We start from the raw sequence: 20,000 nt of genomic DNA, 5'->3' as shown, positions 1-20,000 counted from the left end.
ATAATCTATGCTAACCTTTTGAGAAAAAAGCTCAATTATATATATATATATTATATATATATATATATATATATATATATATATATATATATATATGACCAATAGACTAGAAATAGTATTATATCGGAATGAACCACGTGATTGTAAGTGAATATTGAGCCAAACCTGTAACATCTGAGTTTTGAAAAATGTCGTGATTAAAAGGATAGAATTTCATGTGGTTTTTTTTTCTTTAATTTTAAACTCAATTTTCTCCATCTTCTCCATTGTGAAACAACACTTTTTTTGACACGCTGAGTCACATAATATGAAGTCCATTCAAACATGGGCTTTTCTACAGCACTCTGAGAACAAAACAAAACGACACAAAAAACCCACTTGCTTAAAAATGTTGGCCAAAAAATTTGGCATTCAAATATCGATCGATTAAAATGAAAGTCATCTTGTTAAAAACTCTCTAGCCTGGGACTTCGCGAAATCTTTCTTAAAACGTCAGGTATGAGAGGTTTTGCCAAAATAAGGGTCATGGGTCATGGATCGATATTTGAAGGACGATGTATCTAAGAACGTGTTTATACATGGCGTACTTGTTTGTTTGTTTTTTGTTGTTGTTTTTTTTTTTGTTCTTTTTTGTTTGTTTTTGGGGTCTGTATTGTCTTGTTTTGTTTTGTCTTTCTAATTATTTGGCAGCCTTGTCTAGTAGAATGGGCAGCAGATGTTTTAAACTCTATTTCCTCCATTTTGGTATCGTCTGCCTTTAATTGAAACTTGCTCTCTTTATTGTTAACAGTAGCGGGTGTAGACTGAAAGCCTAGGTGATTCTTACTTGTAATTCTGATTTAGTTGGATTGCTATTTAAGGGGATATTATTTTCCTCAGCAAAATGTATAAGTTGGTCCTTTTCAAGATTTAAAATCCTAGCTAGTTCCATTTTTAGCGTCACGTCTGTTAACAAACGACATGCTTACAATGGGACACATATAACTAGTATGGAAAAAAATTTATTCTCTATTGTCTTCTGGCACTTTTCTACTCACTTCATATCTTGTTGTTACCAACATAAGTGCCTGCTCCACTCACTTTTCTGAATTAAAAATTCACCCCAAAACCGGAGCATACTCAATGTCTCAATCGTTTCTATGTTATATGTTTGTGTTGAGGTTATTGGCTATTAAGCTTAACTGCTGGTCAAAATTACTTCGCGATGGTGGTGTGCGAACGAATCGGCGGTCTCAAGAAGTGGGTGAGAGAGTGTTCTAGAAATGACTTGGGTTTGAAACGAATATTTTTGTGTTCGTGGATAACTCACACGGTAGAGCCACGCTCTCACCTGCCAGGCGGAGTTGTCGTACCAATAAGGTCGCAGGTTCAAACCCCACCACTGCCGCGAAAAAATTTTATTCTCTATTGTCTTCTGGCACTTTTCTACTCACTTCATATCTTGTTGTTAATAACTAGTATGGGCAGTCTGGAATGCTCGATGGCTCGTCGCCGGTCGACGAGGTAAGACAATGGCAATATATTATAAGTTAAGTACATGGGGCAAAATGACACTGAGTCAGGTAGATAGAACTCAAACAGACAAAATGTATGGAATAAATATTAATTATAGATAGTATGCGGTTAAACAGCTGATCGGAGTGGAAGTTTACTTCCGGCTGGCAGAAAGCAATGGAAGACAATGGCGTAGAATAGTAAAATATTAGTTTCTGTCGATAATCTTCCGTATTTTTCTGGTTCTAGACATACATATATTTTTTTAAAAATTCCCGTTAATGATGTCGACCCCTATGCCATTTGTGAACACGACTGGTGCCATAATCTTTAGGAACTACAGCCAGTCTCATCGTTTGATGTAGCGAACTACCTCGTCACGACCACAAGTTTCTGTCTACACGGTCTACACATTTCACGGTAAGTCTGTATTATTTAATCGTTTCCCTATGCTATACCTATACTATGTTACACCATTCACGGCTAATTGTAAGATTTATTCTCAAAAAATCACAGAAGACAGATATGTCGAACCTGACACGGGAATATTAATATGATATGACCTGCTTCACGAGTCGCGATCATCTTAGTCTTAGTAAGTTTAGTCTAAGTTAAGTCAGTCTAAGTAGTGGATCAATGAGTCTTTGTGGTTACATCCAAATTTCAACTATTTTGCCTTTAAGGTGATGAATTCCTCCGAATTCACCAAAGATTATAAATAATAATTTAAATTAAAAACACCAGGGCAGGCAATGACTATAAAATCAATGTGGTCCCGAGTCCAAATCAAACTGATTAATACAGTAACAAAACATCATACCCATAAGACTGTTTTAAAAGCCCCACCCCATTCCAAGGGACTGAGCTTGATCCCGAGTGAATATTTTTTTCTAATCCCACTCCCCTTGTCAATCCAGCAGTGATTGGGTAGCTGAGTCTGTTAGATCTAGCGGAAAGTACTTTGACATAGACTAGAGTCCTATCTAAAGGGTAGCAATTGCTATGGTCCGTTTCGCGCTTTTCAACCCAGGTTAAACTTCGGCTCCATTGAATGACTACTTTTTTATTCGATATTTTACTCAATCCCCCAACTATATAATTTTTAGCCCCACGGCTGATGTTGAGGTATGGAATTGTGTCTCTCTGAATAATTCTAATAACCTTTCAGATGAGTACTCCACATTTCACAGCAAATTTAATTCACTGTTGTTAACTAAGTGTGATAACAACAGTTTTTATCCTCTAGTTTCAATTAATAATATTACCACCATTGCCACAATTTTTTTTTCAGGCTTACAGGGGACTGACAACTTATAATCAGGCCTACAATGGATGGGTGACGGATGTAAAATGGTTTAAGCCTCCTAGCTGTGGGAAAGTGGTACTAGCTGCTAAGGTAACCCCCCCCCCCCCCCGCCCCGTTTTCATCTCACTTCTATGATTATTATTACTGCTATTACATATTATTATTTTGATTTCTACATTTATTTATATTACTCCATGCAGGATTGATAATACGATATAGAGGTTTTTAACACATGGCTATATTCATTACAATGAATTTTCTTGAACTAGAATATGAATAACTTTAAAAAAATAAAAGAAATAAGAAACTTCTTTAATAGGTTCAAGTTCTACTATGGGAGACTCAGTCGAGTCCTTGGAAAAGCCTCTTTACTCACATTTGCTCAGTCAGTGTGTTCGGACATAAACGTTTAAATGGTTTTGCGACTCATGGCAGTCCCGTTAACTCAGTTGGTAGAGCACCCATTTCACAATCAAAGAGACCGAGATATATCCTAGATGAAGTTAAGACCCCACCCCCTCCCCTTTCTTTTATTTTTGTACACCCAGCAGTAATTTGGCAATAGAAAAGCGCCCTATTCGAAGGGTAACAAGTTATTATTTTCACACTATAGAAACTGGGATGAAATCTGGCTCTATAGACCTAATGGTTCTGATGGACTACTTTTGGTGCTTGCGACACTATTAGGTCATTTTCAGCACAATTAAAAGCTGTTGCGAAATACGTAGTAAGAAAAATCGGCTTGGATCAAATACAGAGCAGAAGTAGATCAAAGTTATTAATGTGCTTAGTTTTGCGATCGCCTAACAGTTCCATCCAGAGACGGAATACACTCAAATGTTTATTTTTGATTTAAGGGTTTTACTGCACTTGCGACACATTTCAGCACCAGTAAAAAGGAATAAAATGGGATTGTAAAAATTTCCAGATTTACAATTAAAAGCACACAAGAAAAGTAAGACAAAGAGGAACGAATGTAGATTCCAAGAGAATGCTATCAGTGTACTAAGTCTGATAACACCCAAAAGTCTCATCCTGACACAAGCACAGGTCCCCCCTAAGAGGAATACACTCAAACGTTCACGTATTATTTTTTTATTATATTATATTAAGTTACGTTATGGCTTTTGCGCAGCGATATCATAAGATATCGTCGCCTAGGCATTCCACGAAGGAATATAGATAACTCATCAAACAAGATGTCTGATGTCAACAGGTATCACCCATGTTGTCCAAGTGAGCAAATTGGGGGTTAATAATCTTGCTCAAGGAAAAAGAAAACGAAAGTGCCTGAAGCGGGGCTCGAACCTGGGTCATCCGGATCACAGTGCACTGCCTTAACCACTCGGCCACTTCGCCCCCCATATTATATATACACATATATATATATAATATAATAAAAAATTTTTACGCGAACTGATTTACAAGACAAAAAAAAATTTTTTCCCCAAAACCAACAATATTCATTTGACTGTTTCTCTCTCAGCCAATGACTCCGGCAAGGGAAAGGACAAAACCAAGTAATCTCATTCCAAGACAAGGACATAAAGAAACTTGGAAAACAATATAAGGGATAGAGGACACAGCATGACCTCTTGCCACCATGGGAAGTCAAAGACCCCACCCAGTCTATTGTTTATAAAATGTTGATTATAAATTTACAAAATAAATTTACATCCATTTGTCACTCTCTCATCTAAGGACAGGAAAAAAAAGCTTGTAATCTTATTCCAAAACAAAGATAGAAAGCTACCTGAAAAAGGAATACAGACATAGGGGGGTGAAGAAAGCAATAATGACCTTGCCCACAATGGAAGGTCAATGACCCCACACCCAGGGTAGAAAAATGAGAACTCAGTCAAGCATTCACCATCAAATTACAAAAGCAACGGATAAAACAAATTTAAAAAAAAGTCATTACAGTACTTTATTTTCTTTATTGTGCTCCAACTTCATGTTTAAATATACAATGGATTTCTATTTATTTGCCAATTCAAAAATATTATTAGGTTTTGAATATTATTGCAGAACATATAATATATCAATGACTATCCCGCACAAATCTTTGGGCCTCTTTTTCGCTCACGAAGTGCCCGAATTCGCTTCAAAATATGGGACGAAGCCGTTTCGTATATGCTATTTTAAAAAATTAATTACGACGCTGTTTATCTATGAATATGACTGAAAGTTGGCACACTGTTAGAAAAAAGGTCATTTTAGATTATGTCAAGCGACAAAACTTGTGCAATTACCAGAAGACCGTTAAAAATAGATTTTTACTCTTTGGAGTAAAATATTTCTAAAACTACCGGGCGTGGAGGTTTTGTCGCTGACAAGGTAATACATGAACATTTCTTCTTTTTGGTTGTAAAATTTCATATGAATATGACGAGTACTTTTCCCATATTTTACAAAACACCATCCTAATTTGCTCTTCAAGTTTCAATCTTTTAATCCACTTATTACGCAAGATACAAAGGTCGAAAAAAAAAAATGCCGAAAAAGCGTCCCATATTTTCGCGTTTTTTTCCTCTTTGCGGGTCATCCAAATAAAACTGTATAACTTGTTTATTTATGAATGGATTTTCAAAATTCAAAAACATTTTTACTCAGTGGAGATAGGGCTTGGATTTTAGACAAAAATTTTCTTCAAAAAGAGAAAAAAACATTTTTCATAGTCATTGCTATATAATAATGGTAACAGAAGTAATACTACTACTACTAGTAGTAATACTACAACTAGTACAATTTTTTCACAAACATTTCGGGCAAAAGTAAAAATGTTTAACACATGTATTAGTCTAATGAAAAGAATGAAAAGGATTACAAAGGTATATAAAATCAAGCATTATTGGAAAAGAATGAATAAAAAGTATGACTGCTTTCTTTTCGTTTCAGGTTCGCCATTCCCAAAAATTGGGTTATAGTGGACTCCGTGTGTCGACAAGTGCCTTCTGCTCAGCATCAAGATGGGAACCTGAAATGTCTGTCTTCACAATCCTGTAAAAGAAATACCAAGATTAAGTTAATACATAGAGCAAATAGTACATTATTGACCTACCACCTCTGGCGTCTATCGTGTCACTGTGAATTTTTATTTTAATATGTTTGAAAACAAAGAAAACTTAAGCCCCATTTCCTCAAATACGCAAGTCATTCATTTTACAGGTCAAAATAATTTTTAAAAAAAGTTTTTCTTTGACTTCAACTTCAAATGCCAATAGTGCCTGAACCTTATGATGAATTCCAAAATGGTTTGGCATATTTATGTGGAAATCTATTCTTTTAAAAAAATAGAGTTGTGGATCACCATTGCTCCGTACAGCAAATGTTAAATATTTATCATCGAGTACAAAATTACTGGCAAACCTAAAAATTCTAAAACTATTTATTTACAAACTCTACAAGTAACACGCAAATATTTTAAAAACTAAATGTAATTCTATCACCTGTGGAATCAAACTATGTATGCTCAGAAAATCTGCTGTACTGTAATGTTCGGGCAATTATTGGCCTTCGCCAAAAAAATAAAAAAAATAAGAACTGTATTTCCTACACCAGTATACAAAAAACACACATATATTTTTCTCTACACGGGAAATTCCATTGAGTGTTACAAGCGCTGTACCTAACCATCAACTTCTTGTAGATACCGCTAGCTATAACCAATAAAATGGACAAACTTAGCCCATAATATTTTACATTTCTGGGAATGTTTGTTTTTTCTTTTATGCCATATAATTTATTAATTTTTTTATTTAATTTGTTGCCAGCGTGTGTATTTTGTACATACATAGGGAATAGGTACACGCTTCTGTAAAAAAACGTTTGATTGGTCATTCTGCTGATTTGTGCAGATTGCCTTTTACACAATGAAATGACAATTGGCTTGTAAAAATAACATGTAGACTATAATATTAATATATTCATTTAGCTTAAACGGCATAATTTAAGGTTAATAAACATTTCCTCCCAGATCTTAATAATTGAGGAATAAATCAATATGGGTGAACTCATTTAATTCTATCCATCTCATCATAAGAACACTTTGTCACTACGTTGTGTGGCCTTGAGCAAGTCACCTCAGCCCTAGCTCAGTTTGTGGCGCTGTGTTGCGGCAATGGCTGGGTTATTTCAGTCTCCCTTTTGAATAGACTCCAAAGACAAATTTTCCCTAGAGGTGAATAAAGAGAATATATATTTTTAAAATTTGTTACGCTATAGTCAAAGACAAAAACCTTCAGGATTTTCTAATTTTGTATGAACTATCCTAAAAGGGAGCGTTCACATATTACGTCATCAGCTAGGGGGGGAGGGGGGGTCTACCAAATGTTGACATGTGTTGACATGGGGGAGGGGGGGGGGCAGACCCAAGATGATGTCATCAAAACATAGGCAAATTAGGCTTATTTTATTAAATGCAAGAGCTTCAAAAATGGCATTCCAAATAAATTAGCAAAAAGGTGAAACATTAAGAAACAAGATGGGAAAGGGGTATCACTTCTCAAAAGGCGAACTTGCCCTAAATGTTCATTGTATCACTCCTCGATCACAGCAATGAAAGACCATTCACGAAAATGCGGCATACAAGAAGAACAGCAAACGGGAGAAAGTTGTGACGATGAAGATGAAATTGATGATACTATTTATAGTACATTGCCAGAGATCCAAGGCAGAAACATTTTTGAATCAATTAATTTTATGTTTGGAAATTGAAACAGAAATTCATTCCACTAAAAGACTAATATGCTATAAAATAATTTGCCTCCTATACTATTTTAAATTACACTTTCTGAAATTTTTTTAATAGCACCTGAACCAAGTAGCCTAATTTAAATAATGTTTGTTAGATTTTATCTTTGCAAATTTAAATTTTATGTCCCCATTGTATCGTAAAACATAAATTATCAACAGTTTCTGAAATTAATAAAATGTCTGAATGTGTTTTATCAAACGTTGATAATCAATGTTTATGGTTTGAAAAATGAATAATAAATATTGTGAAATTAAAGTTATCTTTTAGTTTTTATTAAATTAGATGACGTCATCATCTGTTGGGGGAGGGGGGGGGGTCAAGTCAATGATGACAAGTGATGACTTGGGGGAGGGGGGGGGTCTAAAAAGGGCAAATTTTTGATGACGTAATATGTGAACGCTCCCAAAGGCAACCTATCCATAGCATAGAAGGACATGCTCACAATAGTATTCATTTCATTGCCCTCAAATTTAATGGATCTTCCTCTTTTATTAATTGTCATTGTCCATTCATTCAATAAAACAAAATTAATCAACATAATAAAGACAAAGCTTTTGATTCAAATGAAGTGATGGTTTTTGTTCAGTTATTTATTATCTCTGAAGTTAAAAGTCTTAAAACTCAACCATGTAAGCTTTTGTACAGTCTGGTTATTTGAAAAAAAAACTTCTCTTGATGTCAGTTCTTGCACCAACAATTTGGACAAACTTTTGACTTCATTACTGGCTCACCAGACAGGCATTCCTTACATACCTTATGAGCAAATGAAGTCACTTGATATGTGCTCTATTCCCCTTTGTCTTATTACATTCCTCATAGTCATAGATTTGTGTCTTAGCTTTGCAATATGAAATATGATTTTGTGCCCTTTGTCTATTGTTATGTGCATAGATCTACAATCTTTTCACTCTCTATTCAACTTCCTTTCAACTGGCAATGCAATGACCTTAAAGTGTAATGAACGGCACAAACGTTGCTAATCTCACTTTTTACCCCCCAAAAATTGCTTGATTTGGACCTATTAAATTTCCTGAGAGTGAGATCTGCTTTTATTTTTATATAGCGCATGCAATATCCACCCAAAGCACTCTACAAGATGTCCCAAGCCAACAGAAACATTAACATGTAGGAAGAGATATCATGCATACATAAATATTGTTTTAAACAGATACAATCAATACACTTACATTTACATGGTCAATGATTGAGCTAGTTTCTCCAATTGTTGATTGTTCAACTAGAGCCGTTGCTGCCTGCAGTCATTGCGTTTGTTCCTATCTTTAAGACATGAGTAATGGTCTGTTTTTTTCTCTGCCCCATGTCCAAGTTTTAACGTTGGAACCCAATCAGGATCAGTTTCATCAAGCAGTGATGCTGGCCTTCCTGTAAAGGCAAAAAAATTGATTGTTGAAATATATTACTTCATTTCTTGCCTATTACAATCTGGTCCTGGTCCTTGTGTGGCTATGTGGTCTAGTGGTATGACACTCGATTTTGGATCGGAAGGTCATGGGTTCGAGCCTTGCGCTCGACGCATAGTTGAGTCCTTGGAAAAGTCTCTTTATTCACATTCTCTCACCGTACTCAGGTGTAAAATGAATACCTGGCCGTTTACAGCGTTTTCTTTGTCCGAAAAATTGTAGTGTCGCCTAAAAGGCGTCATGTCCCGTTCTACATGTTAAATGTTGCTGTTGACCAGGGACCCTTGTAAGCGCTTTGAGCACATTTAGTGGATATTGCGCTATAATATAAAGCTCAATTTTTAAATTATTTTTTTTACAATCCTTAAGCTTTCCGTTAAATTTACATCAAGCTTTGTCAAATTAGAACAAGGGTAGAACAATTATATAGTGCAATTTCCATGAAATGAAAATTTGTTCAAAGCGCTTTGCAAGGGGTTTATAGCCAACACTTCTTCACTAGAGGAATTCAAGCGTCGATTGATTACATTCTTATTCCGACAGGCTTTCTTTTGATTATGTGTATAATTAGCGTTGTTCGTGTACTGTGTTAGGGCTTCATGATTAAGTTAATCTATGTTTTGCGCCCAGAGCCTTCCTGATGAAGGGATGTTTGGCGCACTATAAATCTATACCATTATTATTATTATCAACAGCAAGACTTTACATGCAGGTCGAGACATGACGCTTGTTAGGCAATATTACATTTTTTCCAGAAAGAGACAATGCTGTTTAACAGGCCTGCATCTGCCCCCTGAAAAACTTGCCTGAAAATCCTCGAGCTGAAGCTTTTTCAATAACATGAGCAAAAATCCCCATTTCCCAGAATATTTTCTTAGAATTTTACCAATTCAATAGGCTGTTAAACAAAATGAAAAAGTATTTCAATTAATTTTTTGTTCCGGCAGAGCGAAATTGCCAGAAATGCCGGCAAATTTACAGGCCTATGTTAAAAGCCAGTTACCCAATTTATGCCTGAGTATGGTGAGAGAATGTGAATAAAGTTCCTTTCCCAATGACCCAACTGCTCAGAACGGGTCTGGAACCCTAATCCTTCCAAAATGACGGTGATAACTATACCACATAGCTGCAATTAAAGTATCGGGATCCCAAAGGACAATTTTTTTTAATTGAAATTTTATTATTATTAAATTTTCATATTTGGAAAAAAATCCATATGAAGGCCCTAATTCAATGACTATACGAAACATTATAACTAATCCTCACCTTGAGTTAAAATTAGTTTCTAACTTATGAAAATTATGAAAAGTCATTTTAGTGGATTGATAAAGGTCGATTGTTTCTTTCTTTGGATTAAAATTTAAAATAATAATAATTATAATATTAATTTTGTCATTAAAAAAATAACCATTACTATCATTATAAACTGACACTGGCAATCACTAAGCAGCGTGTTAAACTTCTGTCAAAAACTAGCATTTACATGTCCAACAGCGGTGTAGAAAAGCAGTTTGTTACTTTACAATACACCACCAACGGAGGAACGGAAAAAAAAAAAAACTTAAGAAAAACGCAACCTTACTTTTAATATTTTTTCAAATGGAGAACATGTTTTTAAAATGCACAATAAAATAATCTTGACAAAGCATAAGTTATAAACTGGAACATTATAATTCTAAAATGAATGACCAGAACAACAGTGAAAGACTTCCTAATCTCATAAAAGTCAAAGCTTGAAAACGAAAGTAGCCCTATCACTATCGGTAATGAGGCATTTGGTTTTGATTTAGAGTATGTTGCACGAGAAATGCATGAAATATTCATGGTCCTATCTGATAACTAAACACAACAAATAAAAAATCATCCATCCGGACCGTGTATGGACCATAAAATTAAAATGATTCCTTCTAGACCGCCTACAGACTACAGATTACATCTGAGTCTGAGATGAGTCAGATGATTTCTCCAACTTCGGAGTTTCGCATAGAAAAGTCACATCGGTGAAAAATCTCTCCGTAGATTTTGTTAGACCACCGAGTTTGAAAATTTTGATTTGATTTCTCTTCCATGAAAAAGAATAAAACACATATTTACTACTAAATCATAAACTTGCAACGTCAGAAATTAAGGCAAGGACCTTGGTCGGTTGCCGCCAACTCCGTGACATGCTATGGCCCACAATGGCTAGATGATGATGTTGGAGCGAAGTAAACCTGCTTTGTTCACAATAATTAAAATTAATTCATATCGTATATATAATATTTAAGATTTTAATTTATCCATCAATTCTTACCTTTAACAAAATGATCATTGCAAACTCGGTGGCTGCAAGTTAGATTTGAGCCATCGCCAAATCCCTTTCTTCTGATCGCTGCAACTGTCTCCGCTGGGTTAAATTTATTATTTTTGGGTCCTAATGGATGGTAACCTGAACATTTTGACTCCATCTCGACCCTGTCTTCTAGTGCATCCGATGATTATGCAGTTATTTGGCACGTTTCACGTTTTAAAAATTGGACAAGAGCTTGTTTCACATCAATGTTTACAAGCCAGCCAAGTTCTTTTGCCATCCGGAACTAAAGTAGGTCATTGCGTGACGTCATCAGCATTCTATCTATATAACGAACAATATCATGAAAACACTAGTGAGTTCAACACTAGCAATTCGAAAGAGATTACACACTCTCACCTGACACACAGACCAGATCAAGGACACGATGTCAAGCCCATGTCAATCGTTTGCTGTCTGCATGTCTTGCACGTGAAACGCACATTAAAATTACATCAACGCATAATTTATGCTACCAGTGTTATTATTATTATTATTATTATTATTATTATTATTATTATTATTATTATTATTATTATTATTATTATTATTATTATTATTATTATTATTATTATTAAAGTGTTTTGTCGATAAGCTGATAGATTTCAAGATGTGAACGAATGATCAAGTCGGAGTGGTGGAAAAGCGGATTGGATTGGGATAACAAAAACAAAACAAAACACGATCTTGTCAATTTTCATACTTGGAGGAACATCGAATCTTTCAAATTATCAATACAATCAATTCTAAGTCACAAAATTTTAAAAAATCATCCCTCCTTTTCTTTCATTCTCAAACTAACACATTCTCATTCAACGTCAAGCCATTCAGCAACAAGGCATTTTGAACAGAAAATAAGGTATTATGTTCATTGGAGGGTTATGACTAATTTTCAGGGACGGGAGAGCGCTTCTACTATTGGGAATAGGCACTCCACTGTGAAATCACTATTCACAGCACTACTGCCAATAAGCACTTCGTTATTATTATTATTATTATTATTATTATTATTATTATTATTATTATTATTATTATTATTATTATTATTATTATTATCAATATCATTATCATATTTTTATCATCATTATTATTATTTGAAGGTCATTATTATCATTTCATTATTATTATCTTTATTGTCGTTGTCATCATCATCATCATCATCATCATCATCATCATCATCATCATCATCATCATCATCATCATCATCATCATCATTATTATTGTTATTGTTATTATTATTATTATTATTATTATATTATTATTATTATTATTATTATTATTATTATTATCAATATTATTATTATCATTATTATTATCATTATTATTATCATTATTATTATTATTATTATTATTATTATTATTATTATTATTATTATTATTATTATTATTATTATTATTATTATTATTATCAATATATATTATTATTATTATTATTATTATTATTATTATTATTATTATTATTATTATTATTATTATTATCAATATTATTATTATCATTATTATTATCATTATTATTATTATTATCATCATCATCATTATTATCATCATTATTATTATATAGATTATTATTCACGGCACCGAACGAACGAACATTTAGCTGAAAATCCAAAAGTCATTAAATCTCCACCCTCGACGACTATCTGACCCCTGATTGACCTCATTGTGCTACCTGCACGCAGCACTTTTGACTGACCATTTGTTTCACCGATATGCCAATTTTATTGATGTCTTTAATCACACACTTTGAGATTGTGTTATGTTAAAAAATTGTTTTAGATGTGAACAAAACGAGATAAAATCAGATTTTATTATGATACCAAACTCATATCAATCATTTACAACGTGGATCGTTAAATCAGAGATAAGTTTAGACATAAAAATTATAAGAAGACAATAAAAAGTAAGGTTTTGTTAAGTGAAGCATTTAAATAAAGTCACCGTACACCAAATATACTTTTGGATTAAAAGAAAGACAAGAGAATTAAAATTATAGTGAAATAAATTTCTTGATCAGTTAAGTCACCAAAGCCAGGTCACATGTTTGTAAAAAAAATACAAATTATGCCATTTTGCGCCACAATATCATAAGATATCGTCGCCCCGGCATTCCACGAAGGAATATAGATAACTCATCAAACAAGATGTCTGATGTCAACAGGAATCACTCATGTTGTCCAAGTGAGCAAATTGGGGGTTAATAATCTTGCTCAAGGAAAAAAAAGGAAAGTGCCTGAAGCGGGACTCGAACCCGGGTCATCCGGATCACAGTGCAATGCCTTAACCACTCGGCCACTTCGCCCCCAAAGTTTGCAAAGTTGAATAATATCCATTCTTCACGAACCTACCCGTGCTAATAGGCTAAGTATAGCGGAGTGTAGAGTTATTTCATATTGATAGTAAATGATCATTGAATCCAAAATAGTTTGTTAAGAGAGTTGCTTTTTAATACTCTTATCACAGTGCAAAGTATAGTGGCATGGCTGACTTAATACTGGTTTTGACCAGCAATGACGTCAGATAATTCAGTTTTGGCGGAGTGAAAATTCAATGTTCATTTGATTATAAATAAACAATGTTACTGATGAACAGTTTCTATGGATAGTATGCGCTTGGCTAAGAAGTTCATAACATTGCCATCCGGAAGTATAACGGACCAACACACAAAAATGTGTGTATCTATGAACGTTTATAGTCAGGTTAATACAGTTCAGTGAGCATTACTCATAAAAGCGGATTGCAAAAAACAATAACAAAGACCTGAGTGACGTCATCTTCGAACTATCTATAGTCTATCGCATAATCCACCGAGCATAATAAAGATTACAGTTAAATATAATCTTTTGCTTCCTTTTAAATATCATCCCTCGTGTTACTGTCGATCATAATGATGCAATGCAGAGCGACTTGTGGTCTAGTGGTATGACACTCGCTTTCGGATCGGAGGTCCTGGGTTCGAGCTTCGGGCTCGGCGCATAGTTGAGTACTTAAGAAAGGCTCTATACTCACATTTTCTCACCGTACACAGGTGTAAAATGAGTACCTGGCCGTTAACAGCGTTGCCTTTGTCCGAAAAATTGTAATACCGCCTAACAGGCGTCATGTTCCGTCCTACATGTTAAATGTTGCTGTTCACATTGTGGATATTGCGCTATATAGAGCTCAATTATTATTATTAATGCTTGTATTTGATACGGTATGTGCATGTAGGTGAAGACAGATATTGATGACAGATGTGAAATGGATATGATCCACTATATTGATTTAGGTTTGTCGGACAGAGGGACAGAAGGTATATTTTTGAGTGTTTGGGGTGACTGGGAGAGAGAGAGAGAGAGAGAGAGAGAGAGAGAGAGAGAGGGGAGAGAGAGAGATAGAGAGAGAGAGAGAACGAGAGAGAGAGAGGGGGGGAGAAAGAGAGAATTTGAGGTAAAGTGTTTGTGAATGTATATCGTTGGTAAATAGAGGAAGATGAAAAGTGAATTTCACTTATTTGTGTGTGTGTGTGTGTGTGTGTATGTGTGTGTGTGCGTGTGTGTGTGTGTTTCGAGATCGAGATCGAGAGAGAGAGAAAGAGAGAGAGAGAGAGAGAGAGAGAGAGAGAGAGAGAGAGAGTGCTAAAAGCGCATGTAGTGATAAGTACAATACTTGAAAAAATAACGAAACTAGAGTTTGAAGTCAAAGTGCTTGTGATGAGCTGTATATGCAAGTACTAGATGGTGAAAATGAAAATTAATCCAATGAACGCAATTTATTGTTATGTGTGTTTTTATGTGTGTTTGTGTGAAGAGGGAGAGAGAGAGAGGGAGAGAGAGAGAGAGAGAGAGAGAGAGAGAGAGAGAGAGAGAGAGAAAGAAAGCGAGAGAGAGAGAAAGAGAGAGAGAGAAAGAGAGAGAAAGAGTGAGAGAGAAAGAGAGAGAGAAAGAGAGAGAAAGAGAGAGGGAGAAAGAAAGAGAGAGAGGGCGAAAGGAAGAGAGAGAGAGGGAGAGGGAGAGAGAGAGAGAGAGAGAGAGAGAGAGAAAGAGAGAGAGAGAGAAAGACAGAGAGAAAAAGAAAGAAAGAGAAAGAAAGAGAGAGAGAGAGAGAGAGAGAGAGAGAGAGAGAGAGAGTGAGAGAGTTTGAGGTGAACGTATTTTTGATGAGCTAGAACTGACCATAATAATTTATCCAATTTATTGGTTTGTGTGTGTGTGTTTGTGTGTGTGTGTGCATGTGTAAGTATGTGTTTGTATGAAGAGGTAGAGAGAAAGAGAAAGAGAGAGAAAGAGAGAGAGAGAGAGAGAGAGAGAGAGAGAGAGAGAGGGGGGGAGATTAGCAGCTAGTAGTAGTAGTAGTAGTAGTAGTAGTAACAAGAGTAGACAGTGAGTAGGAAAGTGCCAGAAGACAATAAAGAATAAAAAAAAATTGCGGCGGTGATGGAGGTTTGAACCCGCGAACTTATTGGTACGACAACTCCGTCTTGCCGGAGAGAGCGTGACTCTACCGTATGAGCTATCCACAATCCCAAAAAAAGATCGTCTCTAACCCTAGTCATTATTAGAGCCCCTCTCTTCCCGACTACTTGAAATCGCGGGTTCAACACACACAACCTCCGCGAAATTAATTGACTAGCAATTAAGCTTAATAGCCAATATTCTCAACACAAACATCCTTTCTTAAAAATATAGCATTGTGGAGAACATTGTGTTATTTGAGTCAATAAAAAAATTGATACGATGCACAACTCTACTGAAAGATTTGAAAATTAGAAATGTATTTTTTAAAGATAGATAAACAGATAACATGATTTCCTTTTATAATTTAATGTCAGTTTGAATGTTCGTTGAGTCACATAGATATCATAAAATACGTACCGACGACACTGAACAGTCCCAAAATCAACCAATTTCGTCACAGTAAAAAGTTGTCAGTTTGCGTCATCGATTTATGACATCAAGTATTATTATTACTTCCGTTGTGTTGTTGATTTAGCGGTCATCAGTGTTTTGTTATATAGTAGTATGTTCTAATTGCGTGTATGTTTATGTGTGTGTGCGTGTGTGTGTTTGTGTGTGTGTGTATGTGTGTGGGTGGGTGTTGGCATTTTTCAGCAAATTGTGGCATTCATGGTGATATTATTCACTTGATCACATGAAGGTATTTCAGTCGCCATTTTGATTCTTTTTTTTACTTTTAGGATTAGCTCGAGATCGAAGGATTTTTTTTTCCTATTAGGGTTAGTCATAAATCTTAGTAAAGGTGCTAGGATGTTTGTTTTTCCATAAGTTAAGTAAAGGGGAGACATTCCGAAAGCTCCTACATCACCAGTATTCTTTAAATTTGTATTTTCACCGTTGATATTTTGTCAAGCATGTATTTATTCAATTTGTCATTATATATAATTATTTTAAAAACTCTAGAATAAACCTTGATAGGAAAGTTTAAAATTTCCTAATTTGACCATTGTTTTGATGTTCGGCGGCCATTTTGATTTGTTAAGTATTGAAAGGTAGTGCAAAGCAGTCTGAGAGTTGTTTTTTTTCAATTAGGGTTAGCTCGAGAGGTTAGTCATAAGTCTTTTTAAAGGTGCTAGGGTGTTTGTTTTTCCATAATTTAAGTAAAGGGGAGACATTCTGAAAGCTCCTACATTCCCAGTATTCTTTAAATTTGTATTTTCACCGTTGTTCTTTTGTCAGACGTCTATTTATTCAATTTGTCATCATTTTTTTTATTAGGGTTAGCTCGATATTGGAGTATATTTTTTTTTCTATTAGGGTTAGTCATAAGTCTTAGTAACGGTGCTAGGATGTTTGTTTTTCCATAAGTAAAGTAAAGGGGAGACATTCCGGAAGCTCCTACATCCCCATAATAATGTATTCACTTAATGTAAATGTTGCTGCTCGAAGCTCGAAGAAATAAATAATCATGTGAAATTGAACTTAAGCTTCAATTTAATTACAAAAACAGATCAAATGAACGTTTCGGGTTTCCCCTTTATCAACAAAACAGGATGAATGAAACACCAAAGATGAATGAGATAATGTGGTAGTGGCGTAGTTAAGATGAATAAACAAAACATTGGTTGGTAGGAAATTAGTATGCTCCTTTGTAAAGAAGCACGAATTAAAACAGAATGCTAGATATTTCTAAAAGGTGCGCAATTAATTAAGTGAAAAGCGGGGAGGCGGGAAGGAACTGTGTAATGCAGTTTAGAAAGTGAAATATAAAAACATGTAGAATGTTGTTGGAAAATAAATATAATGGAATTGATAATCCTTTCTTAAATATAGTCTAGCCTTGTGGAGAATATTGTGCCATTTGAGTCAATAAAAAAAATTATATGGCGTACAACTCTACGGAAAGAGTTGAAAATTAGAAATGTATTTTTTACAGATAGATAAAAAGATAATTTGATTTCCTTTTATAATTTAAAGTCAGTGGAGGTGCATAAAAACGGTGCCAAACGCCACCAAACATGATCACCAGAGTAATGTACTGTAAGGTAAGTTCTCGATCCCAGGATCGTCTTTCAACTCTGCACACGTCTGCTACTTCAGGTTTATTTTCGCAGTTTGTTTTATTACCACAACCTGTTTTCATACTCGGACAACTATATGTTGCTGTGTCACGGGTCAGAGGCTATAGCGGCTTACACTTCATGTTGGGCCACACATAAAAATCAACAGAGGATGTACCAACTTACACAGACAACGTTGTTTACCAATCTGCCCTCATTAAATAATGGTGGGTATAATATCGAATGGAAATAGTTCATTCCCCGCGAAATTGCGGGCTTTTTACTAGTATAAAATAGAAAAAATTGAGACATTGAGTATGCTCCAGTATTTGGGGTGAATTTTTAATTCAGAAAAGTGATTGGAGGAGGCACTTATGTTAATAAATGTTAATAGTAGTAGTAGTAGTAGTAGTAGTAGTAGTAGTAGTAGTAGTAGTAGTAGTAGTAGTAGGATTAGTAGTAGTAGTAGTAGTAGTAGTAGTAGTAGTAGTAGTAGTAGTAGTAGTAGTAGTAGTAGTAGTAGTAGGATTAGTAGTAGTAGTAGTAGTAGTAGTAGTAGTAGTAGTAGTAGTAGTAGTAGTAGTAGTAGTAGTAGGATTAGTAGTAGTAGTAGTAGTAGTAGTAGTAGTAGTAGTAGTAGTAGTAGTAGTAGTAGTAGTAGTAGTAGTAGGAGTAGTAGTAGCAGTAGCAGTGGTAGTAGTAGTATTATTATAAATTGTTATGCTGACGAAGGGTTTGTACCAGAAACGTCCATTGTCTGTATGGTTCCTATAGGAAGACTCTCCATTTTCACTCTCTCGTTAGTATTTTCACAATCACAGGCAGCCCCTACCGTTTTCTTCTATAACGGTAAATAACGCTGTAGAATCGAGTGATGTTTCGCTATCATGACTAATGAAGGTAAATGAATAATTAACTTTAATCTATGATGGACATTTTTGTGTTATGTCTACTTCGAATTAAAGTACCCTTCGTTATTTTAAGGACGCATAAGCTTCCTCCAGATGACCTTACTGGAAAGCGGCATGAGACACTTCACCGGAAGCGAGGACGGGTACGCATGCGCAGAACTATGTTTACGTTCTCTCTGTAGAAGCCTCGTCATTTTTTGCATTCGTAATTTTGTGCTGCCAGACTTAATTCTATAATTAATTGAATCTTCAATGTACGGTTCTTTTACGTCCTTGGGTGCAAATTTACGTCTTTTTTACGACTTTACGTCTTTGCTGGACACCATGTATGTCAACAGGACAACGAGTGGAAAGATCACTGTGGAATTCGAATATTATTAACTTGGACAAAGACAGAGTATTAAGCTTACAAATATAAGTACCAATATTTATCGCGGATGAAGTAAGGTTTGTTTATTTAAATTATTTTGTCCACAGAGCAGGAATTGATAGCTGGTATTGTTAATCACCGGTTACTTGAGATATATACCGCAGTCTTATCTAAAGATAAAGAATCAATTGCTGGTGTCCTTAAAATGATAGATTACCCGTGATAAACATTAGCTTTATGATATTTATGTTTTTAAAATATTGCTACAGATTGCATATAACAATATAAAGACATAATTCAAATTATTAACTCTGTCGGTAACTCAGTAACATAACACTCTTTCACTTTCAAGGATTTTAGCTGATTTCACTTCAAATGACCATAACTCAATAACCGTCTCTTTACTGGTAATTCTGTTTTCACTATGATGACATAGAACATGTTAGCTTCAAATAACGTGAAAAAAGATCAAATCTCTACGGTGACATTTTAATACAATTAATATCTTATTCATTTTACTTTTGGTAAAATTCTAAATTTTTATATCATACCGTAATAATTTATTCTTGGATGAAATTTCTTACCGGATGGCTGCCATCGTATATTTTAAGGTTGTCTACGTCCTGAAAATCAATATTGTTCAATGCAATCCAGACCCTGCCACAAGCTGACATGTTTACATTAACACCATGTCTAGGTTTTTATCCAGGTCAGAATAGTCTTGTGATCGGGTGTTCATCCACAAGTGTGCACAGGGAACTTAAACGACGTCCAAATCACATTCCATTTAAAACATTCAATATCAAATATATTACTACAAATTGAAGCCCCCTATCTCAAATCTGACAGAGCTTTCTTGTTTTGAAATTTAAAACAAATTATATTTATAATTATCAGTATATATATATATATATATATAT

At 34.8% G+C, this 20,000-nt stretch overlaps 2 long non-coding RNA genes across 4 annotated transcripts; one reads left to right on the top strand and one right to left on the bottom strand.

The window, feature by feature from the left end:
• The first annotated feature begins 1,618 nt into the window (after positions 1–1,618).
• On the top strand, positions 1,619–5,837 carry LOC144959654 (uncharacterized). The gene is made up of 3 exons (XR_013642643.1): positions 1,619–1,914; positions 2,786–2,890; positions 5,699–5,837. It is a non-coding gene; the product is annotated as an uncharacterized LOC144959654 (long non-coding RNA).
• LOC144959653 (uncharacterized) lies at positions 5,676–11,382 on the bottom strand. Of its 3 annotated transcripts, none has more exons than XR_013642641.1 (3): positions 11,271–11,382; positions 8,744–8,939; positions 5,676–5,800 (listed from the first exon to the last, which is right to left on the bottom strand). It is a non-coding gene; the product is annotated as an uncharacterized LOC144959653 (long non-coding RNA). The 3 variants fall into 3 exon arrangements; XR_013642642.1 differs by lacking the exon at positions 11,271–11,382 and adding an exon at positions 11,115–11,159; XR_013642640.1 differs by lacking the exon at positions 11,271–11,382 and adding an exon at positions 11,075–11,153.
• Positions 11,383–20,000: the final 8,618 nt, after the last annotated feature.

The sequence above is a fragment of the Berghia stephanieae genome, chromosome 14, assembly GCF_034508935.2.
Source record: "Berghia stephanieae isolate SIO BIC M18660-M18661 chromosome 14, UCSD_Bste_1.3, whole genome shotgun sequence".
NCBI classification, from domain to species: Eukaryota; Metazoa; Mollusca; class Gastropoda; order Nudibranchia; family Aeolidiidae; genus Berghia; species Berghia stephanieae.
Note: the sequence above shows the minus strand (reverse complement) of the source record. Positions and strands in the feature narration are given on the sequence as shown.